We start from the raw sequence: 26,679 nt of genomic DNA, 5'->3' as shown, positions 1-26,679 counted from the left end.
AGATACACATCAACAAGCTTGTGAGCTTCAATTCAGCGTAGACTTTCTCTTTTCCCTAATCTATCACCAGAAAACAGAAAATGGCCTTGTACATTAATTCTGTTTAGGTGAATAAATTTGATTTTCATTATGAAAAGTTATCTGAAAACATATGAAGTAAAAATAAATTCAATTCTATCATTATTTGTGTGGAAACATCTAATTCATGTTCAATGAAATAAATGTATAAGTAAGGAACCAGAGGGTTGCTCTTTAAACTGCCACCAAACGCTCCCTTTGAGGGTTGGGAATTAAGGCGAGAACAGTCATACTTCACGTGCTTAGTTAGCTATTGCTTGCCTCTTTTGGAACAAGTAGGTATTCATGCATCATTTAAAAATCATCACGATTCATTTGAAAATCATTTGAAATTATAATATAAAGTAGGGCATTTATATTTTGAACAGGGAATAGTAATATTACCTAAAACTGTATGCTGATCACGAGCCATTCACTTTTTAAATAATTTGCCTGTATTAACTCACCTATTCCAGGCTCTTTTAATCCTCATGAGAGAGGCACCATTACCGTTTTGCAGATAAGGACATCAGGGACATAGTGATCATCTGAAGTCATGAAGTGACATGGTAGTTAATTCACAAGACAAACCCAGGTATTCGGGCTCCAGGTTCCATACTTTGGACCACCTCTGATATTCTGTGTCACTTTTATCAATACAGAGCCACTGCCACCATGCTTGGAATAATGAAAATGAATATAGGGACAACAAATTGAGCAAGGCTGATAACAGATCTAGAAATTAAATATTGAAATATTTGAATTTATATTCAACAGAGAGCTGAGATTATGAGACTTTCATATATGCTGATTTTGTATGTGTGTGTTTGAATGGAGTGTAAAATTTCTAGAAGACAGTTAATGAAATTATATAGCATAGCAGGGTGTACACTTTAGGAAGAAAATATCCTCAAATGCTGTATTGGTAACAAAAACATCAATGCTTAACCATTGGTAGTCATAGTACTGATAAATAGTGGCATCAAAACTGAATAAATTTTGTAGTTGACATCATTTTGCTAATAATAACAATGGGTTTTATTCTCGGAAAAGCTGAAGCCATCAAGTCATTTACAGGGCCTATCTGACAGTTCATTTCTATTTAATTTATTTAATAGTCCTGGACCATGTGTATCCAGGACCATGTGTATGCCAGACCAGTGTGCTCTATCTCAGGCATACTTTATTGCTGGATTCTAGGCAAAGTACTTAACCATTGAGCCACATCTGCAGTCCTAATCCCTAACATTGTGAAAGAAAAACTAGGGCTTCTTCTTGACTACAGTCTTCAACAAATAGTCCCAAGAAACATACAAACAGCAACAATAACAAAAAATTGCTTTTTTTAGTCATTTCATGTTGCTGTAGCCATCCAATTGCTATGACTGCAGATAGATATTTACCTAAATAAATATGATAATTTCTTCAAAATTTAAGGCTTTCATTTACTGAAGACCATCATAATATCTGCTCAAGAATGTGCTTATGAAACAGCAACTGAATGAAAGAATGGGCATATTTTAATGTATTTACTTAATTATATTATCCTTATTAAAATAATGATTATGTCATCCAAATTTAATGGTGAAATAAAATGCTAAATTTATTGAATTCTTTATGGTCATCCTAAATCACACACATACATGCAGCACACACACACACGCACACACACACATTTTCTCCCTTCTCTTAACCCAGCTAACATGAGCATTTTACAGTTACTAAAATTAAGGTATAGAAAGGTCAGTTTGACCAATGTCAGACAAATATTAACTCTCAAAGGTGGGCTTTAATCCCAGGCTTGTTTTTCATAAAGCTTTTGATTTCACTGAATGAAAATAAGAAGCGGTGATTAAGATAAGCCAAGGCAAGTTAAGTGTTAAGAAGGGTCTGCTGATTTGAGCAATGTGGATTTCTACCACAGATCTCACAAAACAGCATGATGACTCCAGAACATCACCTACTGGCACAAACGTCCATGCCATTATTTCCAAACAAACCTGAGAATAAACCAATGGCTTGTTTCTTCAGGCAGCGCTGTCATCATCCCAGTATTTACACAGAATGCGACACTAATTTTGTTCATTTCACAGCTTGCTTTGTTACCTTATCCTGAAACTTGCCTTTATTTTGTCTAAGCATAGACAAAGCACTGAAAGAGCTGCAGGCATCCTATTTCGAGATCGCCAAGTTAGAGACTGCCTAGAATACAGTGGGGTGGGGGTGAAGGAGAGCATGCTAAGTGCATTGATTGTCCATTGCCTTTCTGTCTGGAAAAATGCACCCTAAGAATAAGACTTAAAACCAAGAAGTTCCCGACAGCTTTCTGCATCTAAACTGTCAATGATTCTGAAGGAGAAAACATTCTTAAAAGCTGACTTCTAAGAGCAGTGACAACCAAGGATATGTCAGTAAATGTTGTGGCTGAATGGTGAGCAGGATGAAGAAAAATTCTCCACAATGTCCCATCTTTTACCATCTTCTGGATTACTGGGGAATATATTTAGGAGTTCACTGCTATGGATCTTCTTAATGGTGGCTAAAACCCAATGGATCCCATGTGACAGGGTTTTTCTTTATTCACCGCAAAGTGAGTGAGAGCTGCGTGAAGCAACGTGAGCTGATTCCTCCCCAAATTGAAAAAAGGTGCACCCTTCACTCCTCTCCATAATAATTGATCACAAACAGCTCATCATCTGATGGTGGTTCTACTTCACATACATTGTGTTCTCTCTCTCTCTCTCTCTCTCTCTCTCTCTCTCTCTCTCTCTCTCTCTCTCACACACACACACACACACACACACACAAAGCCATGACAATATGTTAACTGACTAAGATACTGTCTGACTTGGAACAACCTAAAAATTTCTGATTATTCTGCAAAGCGTTAAATATTTTGAAGGTTCTTTTCTGTAGTGAGTAAAAAGAAAGAAAGAGAGAGAAAAAGAAAGGAAGGGAGGGAGGAAGGGAGAGAAGGAAGGAGGGAAGAAGAGAGGGAGGGAAATTGGAGGAAGAACAGAAAGAGGTTAGGTGTTATATTAAATTTTGCCTTGGAGCATTATTACTTTGAAAGTAATCCAGATATTTTGTTTATATTGGAAAGTTCACGGAGACACAGTTAACTGCGAATAGAATTCAAAACCACACTCTGGAAGAGAGTTATTCCCTTTGGTCAGAGGCTATTGTGTGAGCAACTGTGCCAAGTCAATCAAAAAGAAAAAAAGAGAGAGAGAGAATCTAGCCCCGAGAATGGAGCTGTCAAGACAATTGACTAGGTGACAAGATAAAATTTGAGATGTTCTATGTCAAAAGATAAATACTCAGTTTTTGTCTGAGTGCTGAGAAAAAAAATAAAATAAATGTAACAATGTTTAAATCTTATGGGAGCATTATTATTGAGTAACACTAAAGAAACTATATTAATTCTGCATAAAATTGAAAACAATACAAGAAATTAATTGACCAATAGCATTGCACAGTGTTGGGAAAGCACTGTACTGGAATGCTAAGATTAATTTCAAAACTGCATATGTGCTTGCGTTGGCTTTTTTCCTCCTCTCTTTTTGACAACTTTGTTAAATAAGTGACTTGTAAAACCCATAAATTCTGTTTTAGTTACAAAAATTGTGTATTAGAAGAATTATTTGACCTTCGGGAAAAAACATTTTAAGAATTGGAACACCGAGAACATTTTTCCCCCTGCGGATTTGAAGAATAAGACTGACAACAACAGGAAGTTGTAATTGGTTTGCTCTGACTTTTATTTATGTGGCTAATTACTGCTGGGTTTCTTCTGAACTGACTCCAGTTGCCTTCTGCAATGCTGCTAAGAAAATGTTAGACACCAGGCAAAAAAGAGGCAAGTCTACTTGGGGCAATAAACGGCCAAAAGAGCTCAGGATACTAGTATGTTTTTGTAACTCATCTCCTTTTACTCCCTCTTATGTCTTCACTTGAGTTTCACTTTCTATTTTGTGTTTGACCTATGGAGTTCTTGATTAACCTATATCATGAAAATTTAATTAAAATGGGGTTTTCATTACTTTTTCTGCTCCTTCGTAGATTTCAATCATTATGTCAAAAGGGTTTTATTTTTTATATGCAACCTTTGCATTTCACCTGTGTAATCACACAGAAAACAATCTTCATAACTTATTGTTTTTGTGCAGGTCTGGTGCAGGTAGCCATAACTGCTATGTGGCCATGATTCTAGTGGCCATGGCATTCACAAGACAGCATTTCACAGAACTCTACAACCTCCAGTTTTGACTATCTTTCCACCCTCTTTCCCTGATGTCCCCTGAGGTTTTAGGATGGGTAGTGTAGACTATCTGTAGAAATTGTCACACACTCCATTGAGCAATACTCCGCGGAGCTGTTTGAGTCTCATGGTTCAGTCTTCCTCCTTTGCAACTCTGCATGAACTTGCAGCTGCATTTCCAGAAAGCTACGTGTTGCCTATAAATTGCTTACCCGTCTCTTAGTTTCACCTGTTTGCTCAAAGTGCAACCTGAGAAACCATTTCTATCAAGTTCCCGTTTCTCTGTGTTTCAATGTTTTGATATGTTTATGGAAACATTTTAAAGAACATTTACAGCCTCTCTTTTCCTTCACATCATTGTTCATAATATCACGAACTTGTAAAGGTATTTTTCACCACCACCAACAACAACAAATGTATTACTGCTGTTGTCTCATTACTCCGATGGATGTCTTTGTGAACACAGAATCTGTCCATCAGTGTTCCGTCAACCATAAGGAAAAGTAAGTTAAAAAACAAATCTCTAAGATAAATATTCACTACTGAGAAAATTGGAAATGAATGTGTGAAGGTTTATTTGGCAAGAGAAGAACTTATGAATGAAGGTTAGTATTTCAAGTGCACGCTTTAATCATCTTTGGAATTCTCTGTGCGCTCAAATTCATCACTTGCATTTATTTTCTTAGTACACTTTAAAATGGAATCATTTAAGTACCATGTAAACCTATTTCTTTCTTTTTCTGTTTTGTTTCTCAAGACAGGGATTCTCTGTAGCTTTGGGACCAGTCCTGGAACTAGCTCTTCTAGGCCAGGCTGGCCTCGAACTCAGAGAGATTCACCTGCCTCTGCCTCCCAAGTGCTGTGATTAAAGTAGTGTACCACCACTGCTTGGCTTGAAAACCTATTTCTTATAACTTTAACTTTTTGATCACTATATATTATTAAATTTCTGTTATGTGTATGTCATTAAATCATTTATATATGAAATGATACTTAATTATTAGATGTGCTAAATTCACCACCGTGATTCAATAAAAGTTATGTACTATTTTTTAACACAGTGTGGATTCTCTCTAAGAAAACTACAGTCTACATTCTGCTCTGACTATAGTGTGTTACCTTCCTGAGAATGAATACTTTGGTTTTGGCTTCTAAAACAAAATATTTGTCATTTCTGGTTCCAGTTTCCTGATTTATAAAACAAGATTAGATTAAATAACACTTGATTTTGTGATATCAGAAACATTGATGACACTGCAATCTTTCTCTTAGATTTTCAGAATCCTGATAAAATAGTATTGCTTGATACATCTTCAATACACACATATTAAAAATTGGCAAGACATTTATGTTCTATGGGAATTTAGGGTAAGTCAAGAGTCTGTAATGCCTTTTACTTTGTACCTTATCACTTTAAGTCATTGCTTGGTACTGTACTGACAATTTGTTTGTTTGCTTTACTTTGCACATACCTTTCATGATTCCTTAAACTCTGCAAAGACGTCCAAGTTCATAGCACAGAACTATGATTAACCAAATAACATCACCAAATTATTCTGTCTTTGTTCTAGAAACTCGTGTTAGCGGCTCTTGATTAGAAATTGAGATAAAATTAATTGCCTGGATTTCAAAAGCTTAGCAGATTTTATTAGCTAATCCAAACAATGTCTGTGTGAGACAGTTTGTGTCATCTCTCTTTCTGCCCCACCTCCAGTCACCTAGGCTGTAGACAATGCACAGTGTATTGACAAGAAAACACTAGGGTCAGGGGACCAGACAGTCCTGCGTGAAGTCCACATTCCCTTTAGCTTGACACGTGCTCTTATAATGACAAGAAAGCCCTTACTGCACATCAGGAACTGCCTGCTCTGCTTTGACTGAGACAAAGAACATCTCTGGGCCAAGTATCTTGTGGTGAAGTGTAACTTACCATTTTATGACCTGGCTTAATGCGCAGGCCCTTCTGAAGGATCAGCTTATGATTGGCACATGCAAAGATGCTGAAGTCTGACAATCCATTGATGTGAAGTTTCTGAACACTGTAATAGATCATATGAAAGCAATAGAATAAAGGTAGTGATTCAGGTCTGAGGAAAGAAGGGAATCTGAAGGCTAGGAAGGGAAGGACAACTATGTCTGTGTAGTCATGCCACAGCTATCACCTTCAGCACATAAGAATATCACAGTGTGTGGCACAACTTTTGCTCTGAGTGCTTCACCAATTGATTCCCCTGACTGCCTTCCCTGGGACTGTGAGTATCACAATCCCCTAATTAGGGCTCCATTGCATTCTTTTGGACTGATTCCTGCCAATATCAAAGAAGGAACAACAGCAACAAAAACTGCTATAGTGCCAGAAAGAAAGGAAAGATCATGGAATGTAGGTTAGAAAAATATCCACGTCTCCAAGCATTTGCAGGCATTCTCACTAATGAATAAAGTGATTGGGGAAGGAATACTGTTCTTTATGAAGGTTCCTATTTAAAAGAAAAAGAAGTATTTAAAACATTGTGAGGCAATTCGTAACTATTTTAAAGGATTTCATTTATTCTAAGGAAATGTATATTAAAATAGAAATGCAAGGAAGTTCACAAATGAAGCCAGCAACTTTTATCATATTCTAAAGCATTTTTTACTGCTATGGTCTTAGTTTGTGTACATGTGTGCACACATGCCACAGAGCCCATGTGGAGGTGAGAGGGCAGCTTGAGGGAGTCAGTTCTCTCCTTTCACAGGGATTGAACTCAAGTAATTAGACTTGGGAGCAAGTACGTTATCCCACTTAGATATCACACTACCCTTCTTGCTATATCTTTTAAAGTGCAATTGAAGGGACTGGAGAGATGTCCAGCTGTTGAGAGCACTTGTTGATTTTGCAAAGTGCTGCTTTTGGTACACAGTATCCACATAAGGTCATAACCATCTATAACTCCAGTTCCATGTTCCAGGAGATCTACCTCCCTCTTGTGACCTCTATAAGCACCAGACCTCTGCACAAACTTCTATCTAGGCAAAATACCCATACATGTGAAATAAAATATTTAAGTCTAAATACCTTAAGCTGGAATTTAAATAAATAAAACACATTGAGATATACAGACATTCTAATAAGTTTGTGATGTTTCTTAAAAAATACTAGGTAATAATCTCATTTCAAATATTTGTAATAATTTTTCTGTTTTAATATTTTAGAAAATTATTGGCAATGTGCACAATGTTTGTCAAGTTTTTGTGCATGTGTGCTGTGTGCATACCAATGATTGTATGGGTATGTGTACATGTGTAGATGTGTGGAGGGTGGAGGTGTTTGTTTGGTGTCTTCTTTCATAGTTCTCCATCATATTCTTTGACACAGGGTGTCTTGGTAAATCTGGATCTATAACAAAGAACCACAGCAGAGCCAGACTGTCTGATAAGCTAGATTAGAGTCTGCCTGCCTTTGCCCTCCAACACTTAGGTCACAGATGTACATAGCTTCTTTCATTCCACTTTCTATGTGGGTGCTGGAGCTATGTACTTGTACGGCTAGCACTTTTATCTACTGGGCTGTATTTCTGTCCCCATGATTGTGGATATGAAGAGACCCTAAGAAGCATAAGTAGCTTCATAGACTACATTTCTCTTTTGCGTTTTTAACTTTTATTTTAATGTATATGGGTGTCATGCCTGAATGTATGTTTATGTACTACATATATCTGGTGAAGCCAAAGAAGGGCATTGAATCCCTTGACTGGAATTACAGGTGGTTGTCAGCCACTGTGTGGGTGCTGGGAATTGAACCCAGGTCCCTAGGAAGAGAAATCACTGCTCCTAACCACTGACTTATCTCCCCAGCCCTAAAATATATCATTGTTGAATATTTCTCTATTAGAGGCTAATTAACTCCTTTTCCATTTTAAAAACTTTCCTTGATCCACTTCAATGTACATAAAACTAAAGCACTAAACCCATTATTCACTGACACATCTACTCCACATGATATGTTTTATATGTGTTACATGAAGGTTCTGCTTCTTAAAAAATTATCAAGTTTACAAAATAGTTTCTACCTTTACTCTGGGATATCTCAATTTATACTACTCTAGGCCACCCAAAGAAAAACCTTCTAAGGAAGTCCAGTTGTGTCAGCTTAGTCTTAAATAAGACACAGTAGCCTTACTTTTCTAATGACTGTGTGAGCCTATGATGGTAGTTCTCTTCTCTGTGCCCAGAATGTAGCTGACTTTCATCAGAAAATCTGAATGGCATTCCAGCGCTCACTGTACCTCTAATTCAATATTCACTGGAGTCATCTGTTAACCTCTTATCTAGTCCACACCTGCCCGTGCTCTTTCAAGATAAGGACCATGCCATTCCTTCATTCATCTCACTTCACACCTGCAAACTTTAAAGATCCGCCCTGATATAGTACAGACTCTCCATAAACACTGGTTAACTGAATGAATGGGTGAACATACCCAGGATGCTTGCACTGACCAGGGTCAACGCTGCAGATGGGAGAAGTACTTCAATAAGCTTCTTCCTTCCCTCTCCTTGACATCAATGCTTACATTGAGATTCACACAATCATAAAACTGGGTGCAAATGACTTTACTCAGCAAGATTTCAGAGTTGTATGTATGTTTAAAGTGAAGTGAAAAAAAATGAGGATTGGAAAACTCTCTTTGGTATGTGCAGAGCTATTTGGAAATGAAAATAATGACCTATTATTGCAGACTTATTAACACAAGCCATTGTCCTGATTATTCTAATGCAAACCAAATGGCATTTACTTTGGGAGAAATCACTCTGGATGTGCAGTCTAAAGAGGCGAGAAATGGATCAGACTCTCTTTATGCTGTGTTGGGATGTGGTTAAATTATTTTAGGATGTTCAGCCATGTAGCGCAAATTCAAATCCTATGGGCAAAGCTAAACAAGCAATGTTAGGCAGCTTAGCCACTTAATCTTTTGCTGTTCAGTCTGTTGGGTCTGTGCTGTGAAACGGATCCCATGGCTTTCACGTGGAAAATGAGAATGCTCTGTAATAGCTGAGGTGGGAACCAAGAAGTAAATATGAGGGAACTCGTACCAGCTTTTATTATCAACTGTACTAAGTATAACTAGTTGCATTCCCTTATTGATTAACAGGGCTTGGACAAATACTGCTTCTGTATGTTCATTTTAACTGCATCCACTTATTGATTTATCAGGCTTGCCCAAGTACTGTGTTCATACATCCACTTTGTGGAAAGGGATGGAAAGCACAGGGAAGTCGAAAGAACAGGTTGTTGGCCAGGCTACTGATGAATGAACTGATTTTCTTTAGACTGTCTTAAGAGAATGCAGGGGACATTTATAACAACTGGGAAACTGTGTACGACTTATTGATCCTGATCATGATCATTAACTTACCAATAAGTGTAATTTTAATAGAAAATTTATATAGTTCCAGTTACCTAGTAAATGTAATATGTCAAGTCATGTTTTCCAAAACATAGAATTGGAAGAAGGTGTCTCATTACATCTTATTTACTTCTTTTAAATATTATTGAGTCACCTTAACCTTAGTTTATAATAATGAGAAGGCAGCATAGCTTTTTCTAACTGATTAAATAAAATAAATGATTAACTGCAGCATAAACGGTCTATTGGTATTTAGGGATGAAGTTGAATGCAATATATTTGGCATGTGTAAATGACACGTTGATTTCAATCACATTTGGGTAGATTCCAGACCCCATTAGCATGCTCAATGAAAGTAGCTTTATTTACTTAGAGATGAACTGGGTCTTTCCAGGTTCCCTCTGTAACTGTCACCCTCTACTTAGCAGCCGTAACTACACTCTCAAGTTGGTGATTAGACTTCTGGACCATTTTAAAGAATACTAGGGGCTTTTTATATAAATGTCTGAGGCTTTTAAACACAAATCCCAATTGTAAGCTTTAACACACTTGAATCGTGATTACCTTTTTAGTCCCTAATTACCCCAGAATCGGGTTATAAGCGAGTGGTGTTAGCAATGACAGCAGAAAGCAGGGTGACAGCCCTACATGATTGGAATTATTCCACTGGCCCCCAAACACCCCAATCTTACTCAAGGTAGCCAACAACCCCAAAGTCACACAAATAGTTTTTCTTACCAAATTTTCCACTTGCACAATTAGAATAAGATAACTCATCTTGCTGGCAAATCACAGGAATTCTTATAGGGCACGTTTATAAAAGAGATCTGAAGTCATTTTATGATATCCATCTTTGATATAAGCCTTCAATGAAGCAGATACTCCAAGCATACCATCATCATCTTCTGTCAATTATGCTGGATGAATTTCCCAAATCAGACATACTCAATGATAGTTCTCTCTCTCTCTACCTATATATGTATGTGTATGTATGTATGTATGTATGTAATAACTTTTATAGACCCTACCCAGAGTAGATTACAAGACCAATAATAATTTTTGTTCGAAAATAAAGTAAACAGATGTAAATTGTTTTATTTCACCTACAATACAGATTTTCCTTGTAAAGATCACACAGTAAAAAAGTCAGATTTTGAGAATATATTTTAGAAATAGCAACCAGGGACAGATTTTTCCTTCTCAAGAAAAAGTTCATTTAAGAAACAAACATGAAAGGCATGTTTTTGCTCTTGTATCACCATGGAATATCAGTATACATTCTCTTCTTAGAACATACCTATCAATGTACACGGAGGTGGGTGATGACATGTATCTGATAGCCCGTGTGCATTTGTAACACAATTATGCTTGTTCTTGCCTCCCACGGCCATGTTACCATATGTGACATTTCACCAATTTCAATCACTGTAGTTTGCTGTGGATTTTAGGTACTGCTAGACTCTGCTACAGCCTATCCAAACACACTTAAACATCAACTGCCTACAAGCCTGCTTCTTGTAAGAGAGCATACATGCTGGGAATGGCCTGGTAGAAGCATTGAACTCACTCAAGGCTTCTAACATCAGTAGCCACGTTTTCTTTGCTCATGGAAAATATGTAAATATATAATATGTAAAATATATAATATATATTATATTCACTGCTGTACTCTTTACACCTTGACAAACAAGCCCATTGTTTCAGGTGTTTACATACATTTTAAGGCATTTTTAAAATGATGTTTCAACATCATTTGCTATAAATGTTTGGATGTATTTCCTTTAATTTATATGAAAAAATGTTGACTATTTTGGAAAGAAGGCAGAATAGTTCTGATTAAGGGAACATTTTGTTACTTGAAGTAACTGATTTTAAAACTTAACACAAAGTTCCAATAATCAAGGTGGCATGTTGCTAAAAAACTGACATTTGTAGAACTGATGGAGTTCAAAAACAATCACAATGTTTCTCATCAATGGATAACTGCCAAAGAGTCTAGTAAATGGATTTTAAAGGAAAAAATAACACTAAGCTAATATTCATCAAAACGATTTAACTCTTAGCACTTTAAAGACAAATTCGGAGACATACGTTATAATCTTAGCAATCGGAAAGCAGAGGCAAGAAAACCAGAAATTAGAGGCCAGCTTAAAAAGAAAAGAGAAAGAGGAGAAAGAGAGAGGAAAATAGAGAGCTAAGAAAAAAAGACAAAGGAAAGATAAAATATAAATTTGGAATTCAGCAAAGCAAGTAAATTTAAAACAAGTTGTAGGCTGAGGGAAAATATCTACAATATGTGCATCTGATAAAGAACTTCTTTCCCTGCTATAAAAAAATTAACTCAATAAGAAAAAGACAGATGATCTAATAAAAAATAAAAAGACTTCGTATCCTGCAATAAAATTTTTAAAATTCAATAACAAAAGATGGGTAATCTAATAAAAACAAACAAAATATTTGAAAAGATGTTTATCAGAAATGAAGGGACTGCAAATTGCCCAAAGAAATAACCCTTAAAATCATTAGTCAAATGTAAATTAAAACCACAATACAACACTACTGCATACCCACCATTGTGTGTCACATAAAAATTGGCCATGCAAGTGTTGGCAAGGGTATATAGGAAGTGAAACACTCACATATAACTGTTAGGAATGCAAAATGGAACATGCACTTTAGAAACCACTGTGATGAATCCTTTTGAGGCTCATCCCACCATTGCTATGCGACTAAAAGCTAATCCAACATGGAGTCCTGACCTTCAATCCTCATTGGAGGTTTAAAAAAAATGGGCTGAAACACTGAATCCAAAGGCTAACCAGCTGATGAATGGCAGATAAGCTGTAGTCAGTGAAATGCCACATAACACTGAAGAAGAGCCTAACCAACGCATAGATAGCTGAGAAGCAGAGAAGTATGCCAAGGAAGCTACCTGAGAACAATTTTAGCCCTGTTTAGTGCTAATACAAAGAAAATCATTTTAGTAGTGTTATTTTACAATAACTTATAGTCTGTGAATTCTATTTCAGCATTTGATTTTTGTTCGATTGGTGCCTATTGGCTTATGTGTCACTGACTTTTTATCATATATCTTTTAGTTTAATGGCATCTTCATCATAATCTCAACTTGTTTTGTTTTGTTTTTGTTTTCAAGATGGGGTTTCTCTTTGTAGCTTTGAAGCCTGTCTTGGTCCTAGCTCTTATAGACCAGGCTGGCCTTGAACTCACAGAGTTCTGCCTGCCTCTGCCTTGTGAGTGCTGGGATTAAAGATGTGCACCACCACCGCCTAGCTTGAGTTTAAGATATTTATAGGATGACTGAAACTATTAGGAATTTAAGTGACTAATCAATCAAAATCCTGGTAAAGTCCATCAATTATGACACATGACATATTTCTCCATTTCACTGAGCATTTCAGTGGGAGTGTCTTAGGTAATTTCTGAATTTTCATATAGACATTATACAATTGCAAAATTCAATAGTATGCTTTTATGTAATGTATATATTAACATTTGTCTATACACCACATGCACTCTCCCTCAATGTATCTGTGCATTCAATGAACTGTAGTTTGGGACTCTCCGAGAATGTAATTCTACTTATGTGAGCACATAAAGACTTCCTTTCCTTGTTGTCATTCCCTAATCAGTACAATATAACATCTATGTACACAACCTGTACATTGTTTTCAATGCTATAAGTAGTCTAATTATGATTTAAAGTACATGGGATTATATCCATATGTTACATGTATATACTGCATCATTATATGAGTCGTCATGGATTTGCTCAACAGAAGTTTGAGTTTCTCAGGAACTCTAGAATCAGTTTCCCATTGATATCTGGGTATGGTGGTACTTTAAACTTAAATTTCTCCCCCATGAAGTTTACAGATTTTATTGAATTATTTCCTAGCTTACAAATGGTAACTTAAACTATGTACAAAAATTACTGGGGTTTGTATATTTGATGTAGTTCATTTTTTGCACTCTCCAAGTAGTTCTGAACAATTTGTCCTTGCTTCTTGGTCTGTGTCATTTTATCTAAATATAGTAATAATTTTTTATTCTTTCCCTGTTAGTTGCTATCATTCTTTTTCATTACCTTGGAGAGAACATTCAGAACTTGGTCGTGTTTTAATAGAATGAGTCTAACAAGCTGACATTTTCCTGGAGGTTAGGGAAAGAAAAGAGACTTCTCAATATTCCAAGCAGCTATTGGTCATAAGCCTTGGCATTTTAATGCTATTTTACTAACAAGCTGAGGGCAGGGTGGTTTATGTTCTGCCATGGGCAAAGTGATAACAGAGAGAAGATGTGGCTGTTTTCTCTTTAGTTTTTTGTTGCAGAGGAAAACAAGCAGTATAACAAATCCACAGACCATGTGATTACAGGGGCTGTGCTTCAACTAGGTGCTGCCTGGAACCTATGATACCAGGTCTATGATGAGTGAGTACAGAGTGGGAAGCTGAAGAGAGAGAGGTGGAGTGGTTCATGGACTGGAGAGAGAGGTAGATCTGAAGAGGTGAGGATCATGAGGAACAGGTTCATGTGAATGGCTTGCTTGTCACCTGAGTCCAAGTTGATGTCCAGGTCTGAATTATTTCTAAGAGCCAATCTTAGTCCAAGGCCCTTAAGTAGCTGAGAAGACATGAATTGGTGTCTGTGGCTCATGTTGCTTCTGCTGACCTTGTAGAGGCCTTGTAGTCTGGGAAACCACCTAGGGCCAGATTGGGGTCTGAGGGTCATGCTGCCAAAGGGACCGTGCCAATTGAGTGGCCTGCACTACCCATGGTGACATCCAGGCTGGGCTGCAGCTATGGACTATGTCTGAGTCTGTGGTCCTACCACAGCCAGGGTTTGTACTGATATCTGGTGGTCACCAAAGACCACATGGATTTCCAAGGTCTAGGCCACAACCTGTGACCTTTTGGTGTCTGAGGGCTGGGCAGGCATAACTGGCTATCAACATGTTGAAGAATGAGAATAGACCCATATCTATCACCATGCATAAAACTCAAGTCCAAATGGATCAAAGACCTCAACATAAAGTCAGCCGCACTGAAGCTTATGGAGGAGAAAGCGGGGAAAACACTTGACCGCATTGGCACAGGGCACCACTTCCTAAATAGACCCGGCAGCACAGACACTGAGAGAAACAATTAATAAATGGGACCTCCTGAAACTGAAAAGCTCTTGTAAAGCAAAGGACATGGTCAACAAAACAAAACGACAGCCTACAGAATGGGAAAAGATCTTCACTAACCCCACATCAGACAGAGGTCTGATTTCCAAAATATACAAACAACTCAAGAAATTGGACATCTTAAGTGTCTTTCAGAGTTGTTTTGATTTGCATTTCTCTGATGACTAAGGATGTTGAACATTAAAAATTAGCCTATAAGTGCCTTAGAGTCTTTATTGTCAAATCTAGAACTAAGCTTTAGAAATGATCCACAAGCATTGATATTAAAATCTAATCTCTATATTCTTGAACATTTAAAACAAAATAAATTATATGGTTTATTAATATGTCTCCTTTTAAATTTTCTATTTTTAATATTTCTGAATTTAGCATATTTACTCAATATCATCCACATCTTGTCTGCTACCATAGTAACAAAAGTTCAACTAATTATCAATTAATAGAAATGGTGCATATAATATAGTCTGGACCTTCAGCAATCTGTACCCACAGTGACAATAGATTGGATATTATCCCTATTCTCTTATCATTCACACAACAGACAGCATACAAACAAAACCCTCAGAAGACAAGACACCTGAAATCTCTGTCTTTCTACAGCATTTGCATTCAGAGTATACACAACACCAGGAAACATGAAAAGGGGGTATCTTGGAGTTTTAGAAATTCCATAACTTTGAAATAAGTCTTTCACAAAGACCTGTGACAAGACAAGGGAAACTCAACAACAGGCCATGCAAACGAGAACTGCCTCCATGCTTGATGTATGTCACTTTTGTCTCAGAAAAATGTTGAGAAGCAAACTTCTCTCTAAAAGGTCTTCCTTCTCATCACAACATCTGATTTAGCAAATGCATCTCAATTAAATACAATAAGAATGAAACATAATTGAAAACATACTTCTTTATTCTCTAAAGTTGTCATGGAAAATCAACTATTTTCAGTGGCTGATTTAATAGTAACAGCTATAATTTATACCTGAGAAAGTGAAAAATCTAAAATTAGAACATTCACACTTTATCTCAGTGGTGAGACACAACCCATCCAATATAATTATTGTATCTATGTAGACAGACAAATACTGTTGCTTAAAGCTTTTTTATACTGCTATAAAATTTTTAATTTTTTTCTTTCATTGAAAATATTTTTTTTTCATGTTACAGATCTACATTGCGGATTCCCCTCATTCTACTCTTCCCAGTTCCACCTGACCTCCTCTCCAGTCTAGATATGCCCATTTCTGTCTGTTATTAGAAAACAGGCTTCTAAGCAGTAATAACAACAGAATAAAAACTAACACATTACAGAAGGATAAAATACAAACAGAGGGGGAAAAGCCCACAGAAAGATAGAAGATACAGACAGAGACCACTTATTCACATGTTCTATAATCCCATAAAACCACTAAACTGAAAGCAATGGACCAGTAGGGCAAAAGATAAAAATATTAAAATAAATATAATTAAAATAAAAGTAAGATATAATGTTGAAAAGGCCTTGGAACAACATTATGAGTCAAAGAACCCATAAAGATGGCCTCTACTACACATATACAATGAAATATGAACATATTTGTGCCTATTACTCATGATGTATTCCCCAATATGGTCTTCTCCCAAATTCATGTTTTCTTCTTTTTTTTTTTCAAAAAAAAAAACCTGTAAGTTCAATTAGTGGTGTCTATGTACAGCGATCCACGGGTGAGTGGACAGCCTAGCAGTGAGCATACATTTAAGAAAAACAATTTTCCATCCCACAACAGGTACTAATTGTCAAAATCACCTCAGTTAGTGATGGGACATTGTGTTCCTCCCACATCCACACTAAAATTTTGATTGGATTGATCATGAACTGGTCTTGTACAAGTAACCACAGTTTGTATATTTTCATTAGCACAATAGATTTGCTGTATCTCAAAGATAGCGTTTCATGGTTTCTAGCCTTAATCCTTCCCTTCTTCTGATAAAAAATATTCTATGCTGTGTGGTTCTTCTTTTCTTGAGTTATTCTCAAAGACGCACATACCACCTGAGGACTTTATATTATACTGAGGAGTGTGTGTGTGTGTGTGTGTGTGTGTTGTATGTGTTCTTGCGTATTATTGCACTTAGTATAACAGGTTACTTTTGTCTATTGTGAACAAACTTAAAAGACCTAACATGCAGGGTTAACAGTTCACTGAATCTGCTAAACAAACAAATGGAGAATTTTAAGTACTGACTCTAATTTGGAACTGACCTTACATTTATCAGATTGCATCTACACACATTGACTCAAGAGTAGTAATACTTAACTGTACTGCACTATATATTATAAAGCCATGATCTCCCAAGGATCTTTTTTCAGGCCTAGTGTCTCAGATAAATCTTCAGCAATATTACTGGGAGGTGAAATATTTCAGGTTTTCCAGCTGAGAACCCAGGTGTGTGCATTTCCAAAGATTCATGACAGCATTTGTAAGAGGGACCCTTAGGTATGAACAAGAAACCATTTCTTCGGTATTAGCTAACATTTGAAAAGGAAGGGAGCAACTGTCATTTTAAGTGATGGGATCATCTGTGATAACATTCCCCCCGAGGTCACTCAAAAGTCACAAATCATGTAAGGAGTGCATTTTTCTAGTAAATTCTTTGTGTCATAACTAAAATATGGGAGTTGAAAATCTGTCTTTGCCAGGTGAGCGCACAGAAAACAAATGTTTCCAGCTTGCCTCATCTGCTAGAAGACAATGGGCATTGTCTACTGTGCCTGCCGAGGACTTTGTATGTTTGCTAAGATTATTTTGTATCTTTGGTTGTGTGTTTTATATACTTTTTGTTTGTTTGTTTTCAAAGACACGGTTTCTTTGTGTAGCAGTCCTGGATGTCCAGGATCTCACTTTGTAGATTAGGCTGGCCTTGAACTCACTGACATCTGCCTGCTTCTGCCTCCCAAGTGCTGGAATTAAAAGGCATGTGCCTTAATGTCAAGTATGATCTTGAATTTCTAGGCCTAGAGGAAATAACTCATATATCACCTGCTATGAGTGTCAGTCTTTCTGAGGACATCAGCTATCTTAACTTTATGAATGTGTGCTGCTTCATCTCCAGACACTTCATATTATTTTCTCAAAGATAAGGTCCTTTGCATTATCATCCTGCTCAATTACCAGTGTAAGAAACTGGCATTAGTATAGCTCTAGCATTGAATCTGCAGCTTCATTCACATTATGTGAATAGTGTGAATGATGTCCTTCACAGCAAAGAGATTCCTCTGCAAATTCATCATCACAACCTGGATCACATGACACAGTTAATTTCCAAGTCTTTTTAATCTGAACCACTTCTTAAACCCTCCTTTGTGTTTTGCAATCCTGGAGCTTTTAAAGCTTACAGCTCATTTGTTTTGTAAAATGTCTTTCAGTTTGGCCTTGTCTGGTATTTTCTCATAATTAGATTCAGGATATGTGTTTTTGGCAGAATCACAATGAAAATGATATTATGTCTTTATCTTGGCAGAATATTAGAAAACATATGGCACCTAGCTATCCTATTATTAGTGATGTTAACTTTGGTCACTTGGTTAAAATGCTGCCCACCAGGTTCTCCCCCACTACAAGTCACTGTCCATCACTTGTGATTAATATGCCTGTAGTCGAAGGGTCTTCGTTACTGGCTAGATTTCATTAGACATCATTGTTTCACCTACTGTTTAGCATCCTTCTATGCTTTTTGCTTGAATAAATTGTTATGAGAGTGGTTGCCAAGGAATAATGTTAAAGTCTCATCATGTTTTAAATATACCTGATAGTGAATTGCTTTAAGGAAGAGTGGACCTTTGCCCGTCCGTTTAATTATTTATATCTGTATGGTCTTCTGGATTTCCGTTTTATTCTATGTATTATATAATTCACCCAACTCTGTTTCTCTCTCTCTCTCTCTCTCTCTCTCTCACACACACACACACACACACACACACACACACTCACTCATTCACACACAGAGAGAGAGAGAGACAGACAGACAGACAGACAGACAGACAGACAGACAGACAGAGAGGCATGTGGTCAGAAATAATGATATGGAAATATTGCAGAGCTTCAGTAATTGGTTCAGTATGAGAGACAAGAGCAGAGGGTAAGAGAAAGAATACACATGGAAAAATGCAGATACAATAACAGTGTTGATAAGACATATCTTACAATAACAGTGTTGATAAGACATAAGGCATAGTACATGTGACAACTATAAAATGATCAAAATACTTCAAGATGTATTTCCAGAAGGGGAAGACAGGGAGAATATTCAAATATTTTTTTTTTTTTTTTTAATATTTATTTATTTATTATGTGTACAGCATTCCTTCCATGTGTGCCCGCAAGCCAGAAGGGGGCACCAGGTCTCATTATAGATGGCTGTGAGCCACCATGTGGTTGCTGGGAATTGAACTCAGGACCTCTGGAAGAGCAGTCAGTTTTCTTAACCACTGAGCCATCTCTCCAGCCCAGAATATTCAAATATTGACTGTCTAAGAACTTACTAACCATCATGAAACTGCAGTTTTCAAACCTAAAAGAGCCGTCTCGAAACATCAGAGAGGATAAGTGCAAAGAAACAACATGAAGTAGGAAACATTAAGTAAAATTTTCAAAGTGGTAATGTAAAACAGTTAACTCTTTAGAATACGTATTCCATATACTGTGAAAATATCCTTCAAAAAATGAAAGCACAGGAAACCAATTCCAAGTAGGAAAAAAATAACTAAAGTTCTTTTTAATTAACCTTCCATTTAAGAAATATTAACTATAATTCTTTTGAAGAAAAAAGTATTGCCACAGGAAAACTTGAATCTGCCGATGCTATAGAAGAGCACCAGGAAGAGGATGTCATAGCTCGTTATTGGCACTGTAGTGTGGAATTATTCATGCATCCATAGAATCTGATTTAGTTACCCTTATGTTTTTGATATGTTAGTGGTTCCAGTTTAACACATCTCATGTATAAATCTCACCACTTATCCACTTCTCACGGTCATTCCTGGACTGGTCTTGCAAAAACCCTTGGCCAATTAACAATTATGACATATGTATCTGGAAAAGAGCTGACATGCAAGGGCTTGTCCACTTGGAATTCTCTATGGAGTCAAGCTTGGGGCTCTAATGAGGTCTAGGTTTGGCCCCTGAATAATTAGAGATGAGGCAGAGATGAGAAGGAAAAGGCGCTTTCCTTTTCATCCAGTGCAACTAACCCCAGATGAATCCAGCCCTGTGACCTGAACTAACATCAAAGGGGGTAAAGTGTTTCCCAGGTGAGCATAGCCCAGATATCTGGCAGAAAGACTGTGGATAAGCAGTAAATTGTTATTGTTCCAGCTGTTAGTGTTTTTACATTGTATAGAAATGGAAATGTATGGTAAGGTCTCATTTATTTGTGAAGGCATTCAGATTACTTAATGTGGCTTGTGCTGACAGAAAACGTCACATTTTATTGTTAGGAGCTACAAAAACAGTTAAACAAAGCATTTCGACGAAGGAGAAGAAGATACCATCCTGATGAATTCACAATGAATCCAGACATTTCAAGGGAGATGAGGGATAGAAAATTGATTGGGGTTTGGGAAAAAATGGAAAACCAAGAATACGACTTCAACAAAACATATTAGATGACACAATAAAAATAACTTGAATATTCAGATGGAGGTTGATACAGGGGAAGGACCCACCCAAACAAGACCTACCCAGACCTTTTTCACAAGAAATAAATGGAAGGGTTATAAGAAATATATCATCCAACATGCCAATAAAGCAAATGCAGTAATTGCTTCAAAATTTCTAGTTTAAAGTGTTTACTGGGGGATAAAAAAGACTAACAACCAGTAAGCAAGCATTGACTTAAAAAAAAGTTAGGATAAAATAAAAATCACGCCCCAAGTGGGCAGAACAAGGGATGTCATGAAATAGAAAACAAAACACAGAATGCACAATGTATTCCTGGAAGGAAAAATATAAAACCTTACAAATTCATACAAGGTAAATTAAAGGGGAAAAAAACAAAGGGCAAATTCAAGTTTATGTGGGAAGACAGGAAAGAATTAATAAATTTTATGGCCTTTGTTTTTTTTTAAAAAAAAAAAGACAAGAAAGAAAAGAAACAGAGGGCAACATAGGCATTATTAGAGATTTAAAAAGAGAAGAAACATTGCTAATGATCTCATAGAATTCATTAGGAAGACAGGTTAGATGTGTTCTTTGCCATTTAAGAGAGTAAACTGACAGCAGACAATAAGGAAAACCTTAGCATAACTAGACCCTGAATTATTGCTTATACTCTAAGCTGCACAATAAAACAAATTTATTGAAGTCATCACACTTTCACAGTTTTTTATTATAACAAAGTTAAAGAAATTATGTAGCATAATATTAATCCAATAAGTGGTCCCTTAAGAGAAATACTGACAGTGAGTGGCATGCAGGATTGACATTGAAGAGCATGTGATTACACTTGACTGTGGAGGACCAAGTTTTGAATCAGACAAGATGGACCCCCTAGATAACCTTGTGAAGCCGCACTCATTTTCCTCTACTATTGTCAGGTATAAAACAGGTATTAAATCTCCTCATACAGACCAGATGAAAGTATCTGAGGATGAAAAATAAGCAACACATTCTTAAATAAGTGTTTTTACTCAGAAAGAATAGTACCAGACTAAGATGCATTAAGTAAAAAAATGAGAGTTATGCAAAAACTCTTTTTATTGCATTTAAAAATATTCTTTTCATACCTATGCATTGTTTTTCTTCTTTCTCTTACTAAAATCAAAAGTAAATAACTGGAAAAATAAAACCTAGATTTGATCAGTACGAATGCAATTATTTTCTCCCTGGGTCATTTTCAGTGTTTGTCTCTCCTGTTTTCCCATCTTCTCCCTTATTTTTCATCCTTCTTGGTAATTGCAGCAGCTTCCATCAGAAAAAAAAGTACCGGTAAGTCAGGCAATGAGATCAGGCCTTAGGCAAGACGCAGAAGGACTCTGAGGAGGAGTCTCAGAGTCATATGAGGAGCTGTTTTATTGCCCAATTCTTTGCCTGCTAAAATATTCCCAAATGAGTATTGGGACAATAATTTGTAAGGACTACTTTAATTAATTAATCTTTGTTTGGATTTAAAAAAATTATGTCTTTTGTTTTAAAAGCCCCAGGGCACTAGCAGATTGTTAAAAATAAAACTCATTAATTAAATATTCTAAACAACCAACAGTAACATTAGTAAGACGGAGAGAGCGAAATTAAGCTTTGAGGAAAGCACGGTACCCAGTGGACTAACTACCTTGTGCATTCAGATCAAGATTAGAAATCCTCAGCTTGCTTAAAATGCAGCACTGGACACCTGCACACATGCCAGGGAGGCCCCCGTAATGATGTTAAATTTCTGAACTATTCAGCAATCTTAAAGTCCCAAGCATGCCAAATGCTCACATGCCACTGCTTTGACAGAGATACAGGGACCCTGAATTAACCTTATGAAGATATTCCTGGTTCTCCCTGACAGCGGTAGATTTGACACCCTGTGGCTCACTGTTATCTGCTTTGTGAGCATTTCACCACTATAAACTTTCCCAACAAACTGAAACAGGATGTTTTCAGATGCATCCAAACCATCACATAATATTTGCTTTGGTGAGTTGGGAGTACAGCACTTCTACCTGGCAGGTGAGTGTGCCATGGCGAGACAGAGTGCAAGAATCCAATGTATTTACTTATGATTGAGGTCCTGTTCGGGTTAACATTTTATTACAACTCAGTGTCCCTCTATGTCTTACCTTCCACCAAAACAAAGACAATGAGGAAGAAGGAAGCAAAGGATAATTACTATGTATTTTTACTTCATTGCACACCTGGAAATGCTACTTTTTCTCACAATAGCTTTAAAATACAGTCTACAAGTTCTTTTCGCTTAAGATTTATTTTATCTTTAACCATGTGTGTGCCTGTGTATGTGTGTATATGTGAGTACGCCATGAAAAGGTGTCAGATTCTCTGGTGCTGGAATTATAGAAAGTTGTGGGCTGCCTCAGACGAGTGCTGGGAACTGAACTCTGGAGCTCTGAAATGTCAGCACACACTCTTTACTGCGGAACCCTCTCCATTCAAAGTCAGTGAGACAAAGCAAAGCTCAGAATGGTCTTTTTCACTTTTCAACATTCCCACAGGTAAAACTGCTTGATGGAAAATTTAGACCACTTATTGGGAGATTTCAAATTCTAAGCAAAATATTTAAATAGACCATTTTTTCTTCCCATTTATTAGGTAGCATTATATATGATTTCAAACAATCAAGTTCTGCAGATCACTGATTCTCTCTTGGAATATCACAGGATTTAGTCAAATAACCAACTTTCCTGTTTCTCTTTTTGTCAAACTAGATTCTTCCTGGGAAGGTAAACTATGAGACTGACTCAATGAGCACTAGCATCATGCTGACAATGAGAAAGGTGTGGGCAGGTTAAGACACACCTTTATATCTCCTAATATAGTTGGCCTCAACTATGTGTCATATCAATTATATACATGCCTGAAGTTTCCAAAGAGCAAACAATACCAAGTAGCCAATAAGCCAATGTTTATTTTGTCTCTGAATTTTAATTACCTTTTACAATAAGATATATAACAGTTTGATATATAGGTAAGTCTCACAGACTTCTGCAGTTCAATTTTCTCTTAGGGAATCTAAATGAAGAGCATTTGGCTCTATGATTAGGATTATCTTTGAAGCTGAAAAAAACTGCAAATTCACGTAGGCCAACTAAGGAGAAAGCTGCATACAGAACATAACCTTACTTATTGTGGAGTCAAAATCAGACTGTCTTAATTCAAACATTGATATTGTTACCTGATTATTATTATTACATATAGTTTACCAAATAAAATGAGCCTTAATCTATCTAATTTTGTATAAATATATACTTGATTAAACATATATTTAATAAAAACAAACAGGTACTGTGTGTGTTAATTTCTGTATAGGCCAAAAGAGGGTGTTCGAACCCCTGGAACTGGAGAAACAAGTGTTGTGACCAACCATAAGAATACTGTTTTCTGTAAGGCAATAAATGCCTTACCTGCTGCTCCAGCAATCCATCCCCCAGTACTTTAAAACTGCTATTAAAAATTTACTTTATTCATGGTAGTGTTTCACAGAGCCCATGCTGGCATCCAACTCACTATGTGGCAAACACTTGATTTTCTGCCTGTACCTCCCAAGTGCTAAGAATACTGACCATGTGCCACTGGGTCTGAGCTAAAAGCTTTTTGTTTGTTTCATGTTTAATAGATACCTACACTTTATATTTATGAAAAAGACTATGAATTACTCACTAACCCAATAATATTTTGGTGAGGGGTTTTGTTTATAAACCTTATTTTCTTTATGTAAGCTTCACTGTGAAAATGATTCTGAATATTTTCATTTGTCTATGATGTCTTTCAATCAACCTTCTCCTGTGCCTTTAGCTGTCTATCACTGAATAAGTGATGGCCTGAAAAGTCAGTGTCATGAGCAATAATGAATGTTTTCTCTAAATCTCTGTAGTCAAGAATCCTTACCAAGAGTCTCTATGAGTTTGCATCTCTCATGAGGCTGAAGCTGACATGAGAGCCAAGACTGCAGTCATTTGGCAACTTTCTCAGACAAGAAGATCTGCTCCCAGTATGGCCGACTGACAGGGCCATTGGCAGGAAGTCTCACTTCCTCACTAGTGGTTGGCAGGAGGCCTCATTTCTCCCTGTGTGGGCCTCTGAGGCTGTTCAAGAGTCCTCATGGAAGACATCTGGCTTCCAGGCTTCTATCAGAGAGAATCAAGAGAGACAGAGAGACTGGAAGTCACCATTGCCAGCAGGACACAACTCAGTATTCAGGCTTTATCAATTGAACCCTGTCCTTCTGGTCACAAGATTCAACCCTCTTCCATATAGGACCACTTCACACAAGTCTTAATATCCTGACACATAGATGACGGTTGGCCACTTAAAAGGCTTACTACTATATTTATTATCCTTTAAACATAATTTAATATGCTGGTAGAAGGGCTAATCCCCCAACCAGGAAATGGTTTCTTCATCCTGTAGCCAGCATCTCAGGTAGGTGAACACATGATAGATGAAGAAACCTCTAGATCTTGCCAGTGATCCTTCTCCCTAAAGCACTCTGAAACTTCTTTTTAATAACTGGTACAACCGCCTGAACTCATATTCCTCCTGTTAATTTCCTGAGCCTCTGCTTTATCCTCCTAGCACTGTTGAAGGAGGTCACTTGTTGTTTTCCGGCTGCCCAGCCCCAAAATAACCACACAGAAACTGCATTAATTAAATCACTGTTTGGCCCATTAGCTCTAGCTTCTTATTGGCCAACTCTTATATATTAATTTAACCCATTTCTATTAATCTGTGTATTGCCATGAGGCTGTGGCTTACTGGGAAAAGTTCCAGCGTCTATCTCTGGTGGGGCTACATGGCTTCTCTCTGACTCCACCCTTTTTTCTCCCAGCATTCAGTCCAGTTCTCCCCGCCTAGCTCTGTTCCACCCCCTGCTCTGCTATAGGCTCAGAGCAGATCCTTATTCATTAATGATAATCACAACATAGAGAGGGAAACCCCACATCAAAGCACATTGCTGCAAAAGGCCACCAAAGAGGAGATGGTGTGTTCTTGTACTTAGGGCTTGTGTTACATGCTATCACCTCCTTGGTCAGTGCTTGGGAGACAAACAAACAAACAGAAACAAAGAAAGAAATGTTGCCCCAGATCACTTTCCTCCCCATTCTAACCTCATCAAACATAATCAAATAGATTAGAAGGAAGGAATATCTATGTGTATAAAGATAAACACCTCTATGGAAGTATTTATATAAAATTAGCATCTGTATTTAGGAATCTTCTGGTTGTGTTCAGTAAAATTGCAAATAATATCCAAATATTATGTGTCAGCATAAATTGGCACTTGCTCTTAGAAAAGGGAAAATACCATCATTCTACTACTTTTAAATCTTTAAGGATCACTTTTGGAATGGTGAAGGTATAGAAGAAGAACCAGAGAATGTGTCTAAAGGTGGCAATGAGGAAATATTTTCTCTTTAAATCCATTCTCCATCATTTGCTCTTCGCACACCACTGGGCAACCGCTATGCACATGGAATCTGGTGTCAATCTATCAGCTCCAATCTAATTCACATCCTTGCATTGGCTGAAAATAAAAATAAAAAACATGACTATTTGGGTTTTCTCCTGCAAAGATATCTAATGGGGGAAAGAAACAGGATACATTAGAAGTTATAACTGTGGACTGGGAAAGACACCCAGTCTGAGACAGGGTTCTGTTAAGCATCAGGGTAGAGCAAAATCATGAATCCTTCAGTAGGGCTTTGGTAAAGTCAACCTTTGAGTTCTTAAATCATCGGTTTTGTTTATTTCCTTGTACTTTCTGTTATCAAATGCTGATGTATTGGGTACTTTTTTTCTGGGATAAAAAACATGACCAGAAGAAACATGAAGGGCGAAAGGATTTATTTTAGGTCACTATTCCAGAGGGATAGTCCGTGATGGTGAGGGAGGTGTGGCATAGTGGCAGGAGCAGGAGCAGGAGCAGGATGCAGGATGCAAGCTACATTTCATCAGCACAGGGACAGGGAACAGAGTGAACCGGGATGAGGCTCGGTGACAAACTCTTAAAGCCTGGCCCAGGTGACATACTTTTTATAAGAGCTCCACCTCCAGCCAGGAAACAAGTTCCAAGTGTAGG

The sequence above is a fragment of the Chionomys nivalis genome, chromosome 18, assembly GCF_950005125.1.
Source record: "Chionomys nivalis chromosome 18, mChiNiv1.1, whole genome shotgun sequence".
NCBI classification, from domain to species: domain Eukaryota; kingdom Metazoa; phylum Chordata; class Mammalia; order Rodentia; family Cricetidae; genus Chionomys; species Chionomys nivalis.
The sequence above is the reverse complement of the archived record's forward strand: the minus strand, read 5'-3'. Positions refer to the sequence as shown.